A 10,656-nucleotide genomic window follows, 5' to 3' on the forward strand; every position below is an offset into this window, starting at 1 on the left:
CAAGACAGAGCATTTCAGGTATCATTTAATTCTTAGGACTTTTTTTTTTTTTTTTATAGTGACAGGGGTCTCGCTCTTGCTCAGGCTGGTCTCGATTTCCTGGTAAGACTTAATGAAGACAGAAATCGGGGATAATAAATCTATAGTTTTATTAAGACAAAAACTGACAGCATGGTATGAAGTTTACATTTAAACAAAGTTTTCACATAAATCTAACACATGCCTAAAAAGATTTTACAATGCAGCTCTAGTTGCAAGCCTAGATGATGTCAAGAACTGCTGGATCTTGTGATTCAAGACAGAGCATTTGGGGTATCATTTAATTCTTAAGATTTAAAAAAAAATTTTTTTTGTTTGTTGTGTTTTAAAGTGAACCACTGTCCCAGTATGAAAGTTTAATCTTCTGAGACCAGGGCTTTTGAAATCATTCAACTCTTGAACTGATTCAATGAAACTTTGAGCTGTCAGTGACTGAACCCTGCCACCAAAGGTTTCAGAGTCCAAAGTTCAATAAAACAGAGAGGCTCCAAGAGTTCCCCACCCTAAGAGCAGGGGTGCTTGTCTTCCCTACTCTCCCATCTCCTGTACCCCCTTCATCCCCCTCCCCAACACCTCAGCCAGTGGCTTAGATGGACAAGCTATTTATAACTTCATAATTGGAAAAGAAAGGGTCCTCTCGTTTAATTTCACGAATTAGCAGCTCTAAAACAGAATGATCTGCCAGTGTGTGGTGTCCAGTAAAATACTTTCTCTCCTCAATCAGTTTCCATCTCCGAAACGGCAGCTTTGGTAACTATGAGCTGGCTTGGTCCTTTGTGGGGAACAACATTAAGCTCAGACATGGAACACCTTAGCTTATAGCTTTCAGTCATTCACAGCTTTTAAACAGTCTCTCAAAGTTCTCACTTGTGGTGCCAATGACATTTTTCGAAAAAGTAAAATATTATGGACATAGAAGCAAATCATTAGTTGTCTGTTCTTTCCATTATTTCACAATTACCCCAAGCAGGCCCAAATTTTAGCCAAAATGATCCTCCTCATCTCCTTTCTTCCCTACCCCATCTCTCCCACCCCCAAATAATACACCAGTAATAGCCCAAACCTACACACAAGCTACGCTGTAAAAATGCAGAGTTAACACTATTGGGAAGAAGGCTGTGCGCTGTGAAGATGCTCTTTGAAGATCTACGGTATCTCTTTGCTCTCCCACACAACCAATTATGCAAGTTTTGTCCTTCATAGAAGGCCCTTTGCTTTTATCAGCAAAGTGCACAGTGGGTTGCCTTGAAACACTTACCGCCCTTCCCCTCCACTGGGCTGGGGCGGCAAATTATACAGCTTGAACGGCTCTAAAGCACTTGGGCTGCTGCAGGGCACAGAAACTATACTGGCTCTTCAAAGGACATCTTCTCAAGCCACCTCTATGGTGCCAAGTAGACCTCCTTCTCTGCCCACTTGAAACCCGCAGTCAGATGTGACAGGGGCTGGTACTCAGGAGAGTTAATTCTTGTCATTTTTTTTGTCATCATTCTCAGAGGGGAAGGAAAGCCACATCAGCCTTGCCTCATAGGAGGTCATGACAACCTGTGGGCACCTGACATTGGCTTCCTTGGCAGGGACCAGCTTCACCAGAGTTTTTCCATTTCATCAGGAACACGAACTTCCCACTAGAGTCTGTAGCTGCAATAATCAGCTCCGGCTCCAAACCCTGAGCAAAGCCTCGTGGCTTTTCTGACTCGTCTTTCTTCTGTTTTGGTTTGCTCTCGTCTCTCCCATCTTCAGAATCTGAGTCAGCTTTGCGCTTGCCTCCCTCGGACTGATCTGTCTCGCGTGCTGTTTCCCGTGACTGCAGAAGCTCAGCAACGAGGTCGGGACAACCCGGGTTCTCTCCTGGCTCCCAGGCCTTGTCCTCATCTGAGAAACCCTTTTAGGGGTGGGGAACCTGCGGCCCTCTCATTTCAAGATTGTTCTTTTTTAAGCACCAAAGGAGGCAAGCAAAGCTTCATCTCTCTCTGCTGCACTCCTTTTAGTAAAAGGATTTGTTTTGTAAAATTTGGATTTAGTCAAAAGGCCGCACTAAAAGATGGAGAATGCCATATGTGGCCGTAAGGCCGCCCCCAAACCCGAGAGGGAGCAAGTCCTTGCTACCGGCAAGTCACATCGGGCTGAAAAGTGGTGCCCAGGAAAGCGACGAGCTGGGTGGCCGCGGTGGGGCCGAACTACAGGCCCCCCAGGCGACGGCCCCCCATCTTGCACAATATTTTCTGGCTCTAAAATTCTGTAATTTTATAAAGAAACAAAATAATAACATTATTAAATGAATAGGATAAAAAGTGGAAAAAACATGAAGTGGTAAATTTTATTAAATAAATATCTTTACTATATAGTAATTATCTTTATATATATATTATCTCTAACGCATATACAGCGCGTAAGCTGAACGGCCGAGCCACCCGGAGCCGGCGGCGGCGCGGAGTCGTGTTTAAAACACGCAGGCAGGGCGAGGGCGGGGCGAGACGGCCGAATAGAAACCTCCCGCCATAGCCCCTGCTCACCAACACCGGATTCAACACCTATCCACGCGAGCAAGCACCTTCAGAAGAACCAAAAATCAGGTGAGGGGTCACACTATCTGGTTTTAACATTACATCAAGGAAAGCGGCAAGGAAGAGGGTGGGACAGACAGTCTTGCCTTGCCCACGCCGCGCCTCCCCCACTGCAGCGCTCCAGGTATGCCCAGGGGAGGGAGAGGGAGGTGACTGTGGGACTTTGCATTGGAACTCAGGACCACCCGGGCACAGGGGAACACAGCCCAGAGCAGATTTCTGCTGGTGCCCACGGAGGAAGTATTTATACCGCAGGCCAGAGAGAAATCCTCCCCCGCCAAAACCCGAGTTCTGACTAGCCCCACTAGCAGACAAAAAGTGGCCCTGGGGCCTGGACTGAATTTATAAGGCAGTCAGACCACAACGGCCGCAGTCCGTGGGCAATTCCTGCGGCTGTTCTGGCTCTGTCGGAGCCAGTGGACTTGGGGAGCATGTGACCCAGTGAGACACCAAGGGCAGTGGCCAAGCCAGTTCTTGTGTCACCCCTCCCTCAACTCCAGGCAGTGCAGTTCAGGGAGAGTCATCTTCCAGGTGGGGAAGGAAAGGGAAGAGTTCAGAGGATTTTGTTTTGCAACTTGGGTACTAGCTCAGCCACAGTCAAATAAAGTACCAAGCAGATTCCTGAGGCCTCTGAGTCCAGACCTTAGTTCCTGGATGGCATTTCTGGACTGATACGGCATGTAAGGAAAAGGGTGTCAACTTTTAGCATCTCTAATTGGCACTAAAACAATGGTGCCCCAAAGTTAAGCTTTGTAGAGAGAGAATAGATTTTCTAAATTTTTAAAGTCTCCATTAATATATTAAGAGCTGAGTCTGGTGAGCTGGAATGTCAAGGTTTGTATAAGCTAGGAATAAAGGAAAGTTTCTGATACACAGAAAGGGAGGAGAAGTCTTCTCCTTACAGACCTGCTAGAATGAGGGAAGGGAAGGTGAGTGAAGCATCAGATAAAATGTCAGATTTGGAGGACAGTGGGTGTGCCTGATAAGCATCTGGGAGAAGCTTCGCAGTAGATGCGGAGCTATATCCAACACGGTGAGGGAGAACTAGTGCAGCGCTGGTGGAGAGAGGAGTAGTTCGTTGAGCCTAAGTCAGGGCTCCTATCTACCTTGGCCTAGATCTTGCATCTCTGTATCCTGGTGGATGAGGGAGGAAGGAGTGGACTGTGCAGGTGCTGAAAGAGTTGGTGGGGCTTGTGAAGTCGTAGGTGAACATAAGGAAATAGTAATTCTATGAATGGAAGTAGATGGCTGGGTCTATAAACCTCAGTCTAAACAGACAGGTAGACTAGCCACACCTCAGCAAAGGTGTGGCTACACCTTTGCAAAGCCACACCTTTTGCAAAGAACCCAGCAGCAGAGATCATGACAGAGCAGATGGTGGGTTAGACATGCTTTCAACATTACAAATACCCCTCTGTGTCACCACGAAGTGGAGTAAACCATATCACAAAGCCAGATCCTATGTTGGGCAGAATTGGGGAAAAAGGAAGAATTTCTGAAAGACAAAGTATTTTCTTAAAAGATTGAATTACTCCAAACAAATTAAAATCTGGAAGAGCCTGAAATATTGTACATTGACCTGGTGTTCCCCCCAATCCCCATCTTGCCAACTTCTCCACTATTCAGCAGGAATTTGTGAAAAGGTGAAAAGAGCAGAGCAATAGTTCCTTTGCATGTTTAAGTAGTTATGTGTACATTTTCATGCCTCTTAAACCTAACTTCTAACAACTCTCCACCTTGGGGTATACCTTTTCTGGGCATCTAGACAGTTGATACAAGAAAAAGAGTCTCTGTATCTGTAGCTTCATGCATCATTCCAAATTTTGGTCCTTTAAACTTTCACTTAGACTCAGGCAATTTTCATTGATAAGGGTCTGTCATTTTTGTAGTGTTTTTGTGACACAAGTCAACAATTCAAATACATTTATTTACTCAACAAATATTTATTGAGTAATAACAAGGTGTCAGAAAATATCCCTGTTCTTAGGGAGCTTCCCTTCTAGGGATGAGAGATAGACAATAAATAAGAAAAAAAAGTAAATCTACTTCCAGGGTTCAATATTAGAATGCGTGTGTTTCTGACTCTGGTATACAAGTGCCTGGAAACGAGCAGCCTTTCCCTATGGTTCAGATCTACTGGGCGGCAACTCAGCCTCCGGGCGACCCATCGTTTGCCAGAGGAGTGGAGCAAGGGCTCTGAACCATTCCAATCATCTCTGTCACTATCTTCTTTTCTTTCAGAAAACATTCTAAAACCATAAGAAAATGGATGTCCATGCAGACTGACTCCTAGCCTGTAATGTCACATAGGGATTTCTCTGACTTCTTCAATTTAGTGAACTCACAGAATGCCTTGTAACCACGTAAATCATCGATTCTGTAGCCCAGCTGCCAGCATGGCAAAGGCTCAGGCAGGGGATTTGCTCAAGGAGGAAACGATCCTTTCCGCCTGGAAGGCAGGAAGGGCAAAGACAGCCATGTGATTAGTTATTTTAGTATTTGTCTCTGTCACATGTTACTATACTTACTTTTATCATTTCAAAATGGAACTTTTTCTAATCTCAGTGTAGTCTGTCACTTCCTCCTCTCAAGGCAAACACTATCATACTCTATATATTTAGATATCCATGTGTTGGTGTTAATATTCATATGTATATAAAATATAGGTCATATATATATACGAATTTATATTCAGTTAATTTACTCAACAAATTTGCAATGAGATCAGGTATGTAAATTTAGAATGAGATTAGGTATATAAAACAGTAAGAAAACAAAATTAAAAACCTTATAACCTTAAGGTAGATAAGAGCTGTTCTGATAAAAGCAAATTTATCTAACACAAAGATTTCTTTCTTTGCCTATAACTGTATTGTTTTTCTTTAGAGCCTCTTTTTCTCCTCACAATGTAGTGTGACACCTCCCCTGTATCTCCCAGAATGTTCTAATGCTATAAATTGTTAGAATTCTTTAATTTTGCCTAAAATGGGACTCTGTACTTTAAAGTATTTATTAGAATACTTCGCCTTGATATATTATACAGAAGCATTTAATGAGAGTTGGATTTATTATAATTTCATATGACCTTATTTTTAATTTAGCTTAGTGAGGCATCACTTTTGAAGGCTGATCATCTAAGTTAACAATTAGGAGACTTGGTTTTTTATTATATAGTGTTTCAAGAATACAGAATAGTAGGGAAAATAGTTTGAAGAATATCCATGTATCTACCATCCAGCTTTGTGAAATCTTCACCACTAAACATGTTTACATTAGATTTTTAGAGAAATAGACCACTATAGACATACATCAATATTTATATGTGTCCTTCCTCAAATTCATTCCTCTTCTTCTGAATCATTTCTAAAAGTTTTTCGCTATTCTAAAGTTGAGCTTATTATTCCTGTGCATATTTTTATACTTTGATTATATATGTATATGAATATAAACAGCAAAAATGTTTTTCATGAATTAAAAACTTATATAAAAGTAACCATATTGTAAGAATCTTTTGCAAGCTGCTTTCTTCACTTGTTATATTTTTGAAATATGTACATATTGATAAATGTAGTACTTTTCCACTTATTATAAGTGCTATTCAGTATTCCAATGAATAAGTATACCAGAATTTATTGTCCTGTTGATGGACATTTAAAATGTATTTTTTTTGCATTTACAAACAGTGATTCACAGAATATTCTTGCACATGTCTCTGTTAGGTCCACATGTCCTCAGGTGTTCATTAAGTGAAGCCCACTGCTTCACTCGCAATGACTTTCTCTACCTAATTCTTTCCTAGATTCCAGTACTCATCCTCTCCCCTCATCCTTTCTTGCTAAGGATAATAACAGCTCTGCTACTATTAGTCCTGAGTTACTTTTTATCCCTTAGTGTTCCCATATACCCATAACTCTGCGAAGAGTCCTTTTGCAAAAAGAGTTGGGAAAGATTCGGGGTGTTGCTTCCAGGAAGGTTTTCTTTTGTTTCTGTCCTGCATCCAGGCCAGACAACTTTCGTGTTAATTTCTTGAGTTAGGGACTCCTTGGCCACATGGCAGTGTACATTCAAATTTCAAACTTATGTATAACACAGATATGGTGTTACAGATTCTCAGAGGAGATAATTTTCTAACCAGAGCCCATACAAAACAATTTCTTTCTCTTTCTCCCTCTCATCTTCTATATGGATATATTTCCCATTGCTAATGGATAGGTTTTTACTCTATTTTTGTTCCATCCTTTCACTGAAGGTATAGGCATCTAACATTCAAACACTATATTTGTATACATGTGTATAAGTGTATGTGTGTGTATGTGTTTATGTGTGTTTGTGGTGTCTTTTGGGGCGGGATGATGGTGGTTCCAGTTCTAGCTTACACTACTGGGGCACAAAGACTGGCTTGGCTGACCTTCAAGTCCCCAGCAAAACTTCACCACAGTCTCTTTGTACTGCCTAAGAAATCATACAAAGATTACACTAATGTAGGCCCCCAAAATCAAAGCCAAAGGGTCCTATGCACCCAACATTAGAGCACCCAGATTTACAAAACAAATATTATTAGACCTAAAGAAAGAAATGGACAGCAACACAATAATAGTGGGATTCTTCAACACCCCACTCACAGCACTAGACAGATTATTGAAACAGAAAATCAACAAAGAAACATTGAACTTAATTTGGATTTTAAATCAAATGGACTTAACAGACATTTATACCATATTCCACCCAACAAATACAAAATACACATTCTTTTGATCAGCACTTGGAACGTTCTCTAAAATTGACCACATTTTAGGCCACAAAACACATCTTAACATATTTTAAAAAATCGAAATTATATCACATATTTCTTTAGAACACAGTGGCATAAAGGTAGAAATTAATACAAAGAAGAACGTCAGAAATTATACAAACAGAGAAATGAAACCACATGCTCCTGAATTATCACTGGGTCAATGAAGAAATAAAATTTAAAATTTTTTCAAATGAAAGAATATGAAAACACAATGTACCAAAACCTGTGGAATGCAGTAAGAGCAGTGCTAAGGGGGAAGTTTATAGCATTAAATGCCTACATCAGAAAAGTAGAAAGATCACAAATGAACAACCTTCATCATACCTCAAGGAACTAGAAAAACAAGAACAAACCAAACTAAAAGTTAGCAGAATAAAGAAATAACAATGATGAGAACTAAATAAAATAGAGACCAAAAAGAAAAAAAAAAGATCAATGAAATGAAAAGTTTGTTCTTTGAAAGTATAAACAAAATTGATTACCACTATATAGGCTAACCAAGAAAAGAAAAGAAAAAATCCAAATAAACACAAGCAGAAATGAAAAAGGAGATATAACAACTGATAGCACAGAAATACAAAAGGTCATCAGAGACTATTACGAAGAACTATACGCTCACAAACTAGAAAACATAGAGGAAGTGGATATTTTCTGGGACACATACAACCTGCTAAGATTAAATCAGGAAGAACTAGAACTCCTTAATAGACCAATAATGAGTCATGAGATTAAATCAGTAATAAAAAATCTCCCCCCCAACAAAAAAGCTCAGGACCAGATGGATTCACAGTCAAATTCTATGAGATAAACAAAGAACTGGTGTCAATCCTACTGAAACTGTACCAAAAGATTGAGAAAGAAGGAATCCTCCCTAACTCATTCTGCAAAGCCAATAACACCAAAGCTCAAAAAGGACACAACAACAACATCAACAACAAAAGAAAACTGCAGACCAATATCTCTGATGAATAAAGACACAAAAATACTCAACAAAATACTAGTGAACTGAATCCAACAGCACATCAAAAGGGTAATTCACTACAATCAACTGGGTTTCATCCCAGGGATTCAAGCATGGTTCAACACAAACAAGTCAATAAATTTGTCTCACCACATATACAGAAATAGAAACAAAACCATTTGATCATCTCAATAGATGCAGAAAAGTATTTGATAAAATCCAGCAACCCTTCATGATAAAACTTTCAGAAAACTTGGCATAGAAGGAACACATCTCAAAACAATAGAAGACATACATGACAAACCAACAGCCAACATCATACTGAATGGGGAAAAATTGAAAGCATTCCTCCTAAGAACTGGAACAAGGCAAAGATGCCCACTTTCACCACTTCTGTTCAATATAATACTGGAAGTCCTAACCAGAAGAATCAGACAAAAGAAAGAAACAAAGGGTATCCAGATTGGAAAAGAGGAAGTCAAATTATCTCTGGTTTTCAATGCTAGGACCTTATACCTAGAAAACCTTAAGGACTCCTGCAAAAGACTCCTAGATTTGATACATAAATTCAACAAAATCTCTGGTTATAAAATAGATATACAAAAATCAATAGCAATTCTATACACCAACAATGATCAAGCTGAGAACCAAATCAAGAACTCAATCCCATTTACAGTAGCTGCAAAAGAAATCAAATACCTAGGAATATATTTAACTAAAGAGGTGAAAGATCTCTATAAGGAGAACTATAGGTCGCTGATGAAAGAAATCTTAGATGATACAAAAAAATGGAAAAATATCCCATGCTCATGGATCAGAAAAATCAATATTGTTAAAACGACCATGTTGCCCAAAGCAATCTATAGGTTCAATGCAATTACTATCAAAATATCAAATGTCATTTTTCACAGAATTAGAAAAAACAATCCTAGAATTCATATAGAACCAAAAAAGACCATGAATAGCCAAAGCAATCCTAAGTAAAAAGAACAAAACTGGAGGTATCGCATTACCTGACTTCAAATTATACTATAAGGTTATGGTAACCAAACAGTATGGCACTGGCGTAAAAGTGGACACATAGATCAATGGACCAGAATAGTGAACCCAGCAATAAAACCATATACCTACAACCAACTGATCTTTGACAAAGCAGACAAAAACATACACGGTGGAAAGGACACCCTATTCAATAAATGGTGCTGTGAAAATTGGATAGCCATATGCAGAAGAATAAAACTGGATTCCTATTTCTCACCATACATAAAAATTAACTCAAGATGGATTGAAGACTTAAATGTGAGACCTGAAACTATAAAAATTCTAGAAGAAAACATAGGAAAATCTCTTCTGGATATTGACCTCGGCAAAGGATTTATGATTAAGACCCCAGAGACAAATGCAATAAAAATAGACAAATGGGATTAATTAAAAAACTTCTGCACAGCAAAAGAAATAATCAACAGAGTAAATAGACAACCTACAGAATGGGAAAAAATATTTGCAAGCTGTGTTTCCAACAAGATAGTAATATCCAGAATCTACAAGGAACTCAAACAACTCATCAAGAAAAAAGAAAAAAAACCCATTAAAAAGTGGGCAAATGACATGAACAGAAATTTTCAAGAGAACATATCCAAATGTCTAAGAAAGATGTGAAAAAATGTTCAACATCACTAATCATCAGGGAGATGCAAATTAAAACTCCAATGAGATACCATCTTATTCCTATTAGAATGGCCATTATTAAAAAGTCAACAAATAATAGATGTTGGCACAGGTATGATGAAAAGAGAGCACTTATACACTGTTGGTTGGAATGTAAATTAGTACAAGCTCTATGGAGATCATTAGTATGGAGAGTTCTCAAAGAACTGAAAATAGATCTACCTATGGGTCCTGCATTCCCACTACTGGGTAGCTATTCTGAGGAAAAGAATTCATTGTATCAAAAAGATACCTGAACTTGCAGCACAGTTCACAATCACAAAGATAAAGAATCAATCTAGGTGCCAATCAACTGATGAGTGGAAAAAGAAAACGTGGTATATATATCCCATGGAGTACCACTCAGTGATAAGAAAGAATGAAATAATGTCTTTAGCAGCAACTTGGATGGAACTAGATGCCATTATCCTAAATGAAGTAACTCAGGAATGAAAAATAAATGCCACATGTTCTCACTGATGAGGGGGAGGTAAACTATGGGTACACAAGGGCACACAGAGTGATATAATGGACACTGGAGACTCAAAAGGGGAGAGGGTGGGAGGGAGTGAGAAATGAAAAATTAC

General features: G+C 39.3%; 1 pseudogene; it reads right to left on the reverse strand.

Annotated features, from left to right (window-relative positions):
- Window positions 1-1,500: 1,500 nt before the first annotated feature.
- The window catches only part of LOC105808079, a 108,383-nt pseudogene continuing 99,227 nt past the window's right edge, over window positions 1,501-10,656 (reverse strand).

This window comes from Propithecus coquereli, unplaced genomic scaffold, assembly GCF_000956105.1.
Source record: "Propithecus coquereli isolate 6110/MARCELLA unplaced genomic scaffold, Pcoq_1.0 Scaffold167, whole genome shotgun sequence".
NCBI classification, from domain to species: Eukaryota; Metazoa; Chordata; class Mammalia; order Primates; family Indriidae; genus Propithecus; species Propithecus coquereli.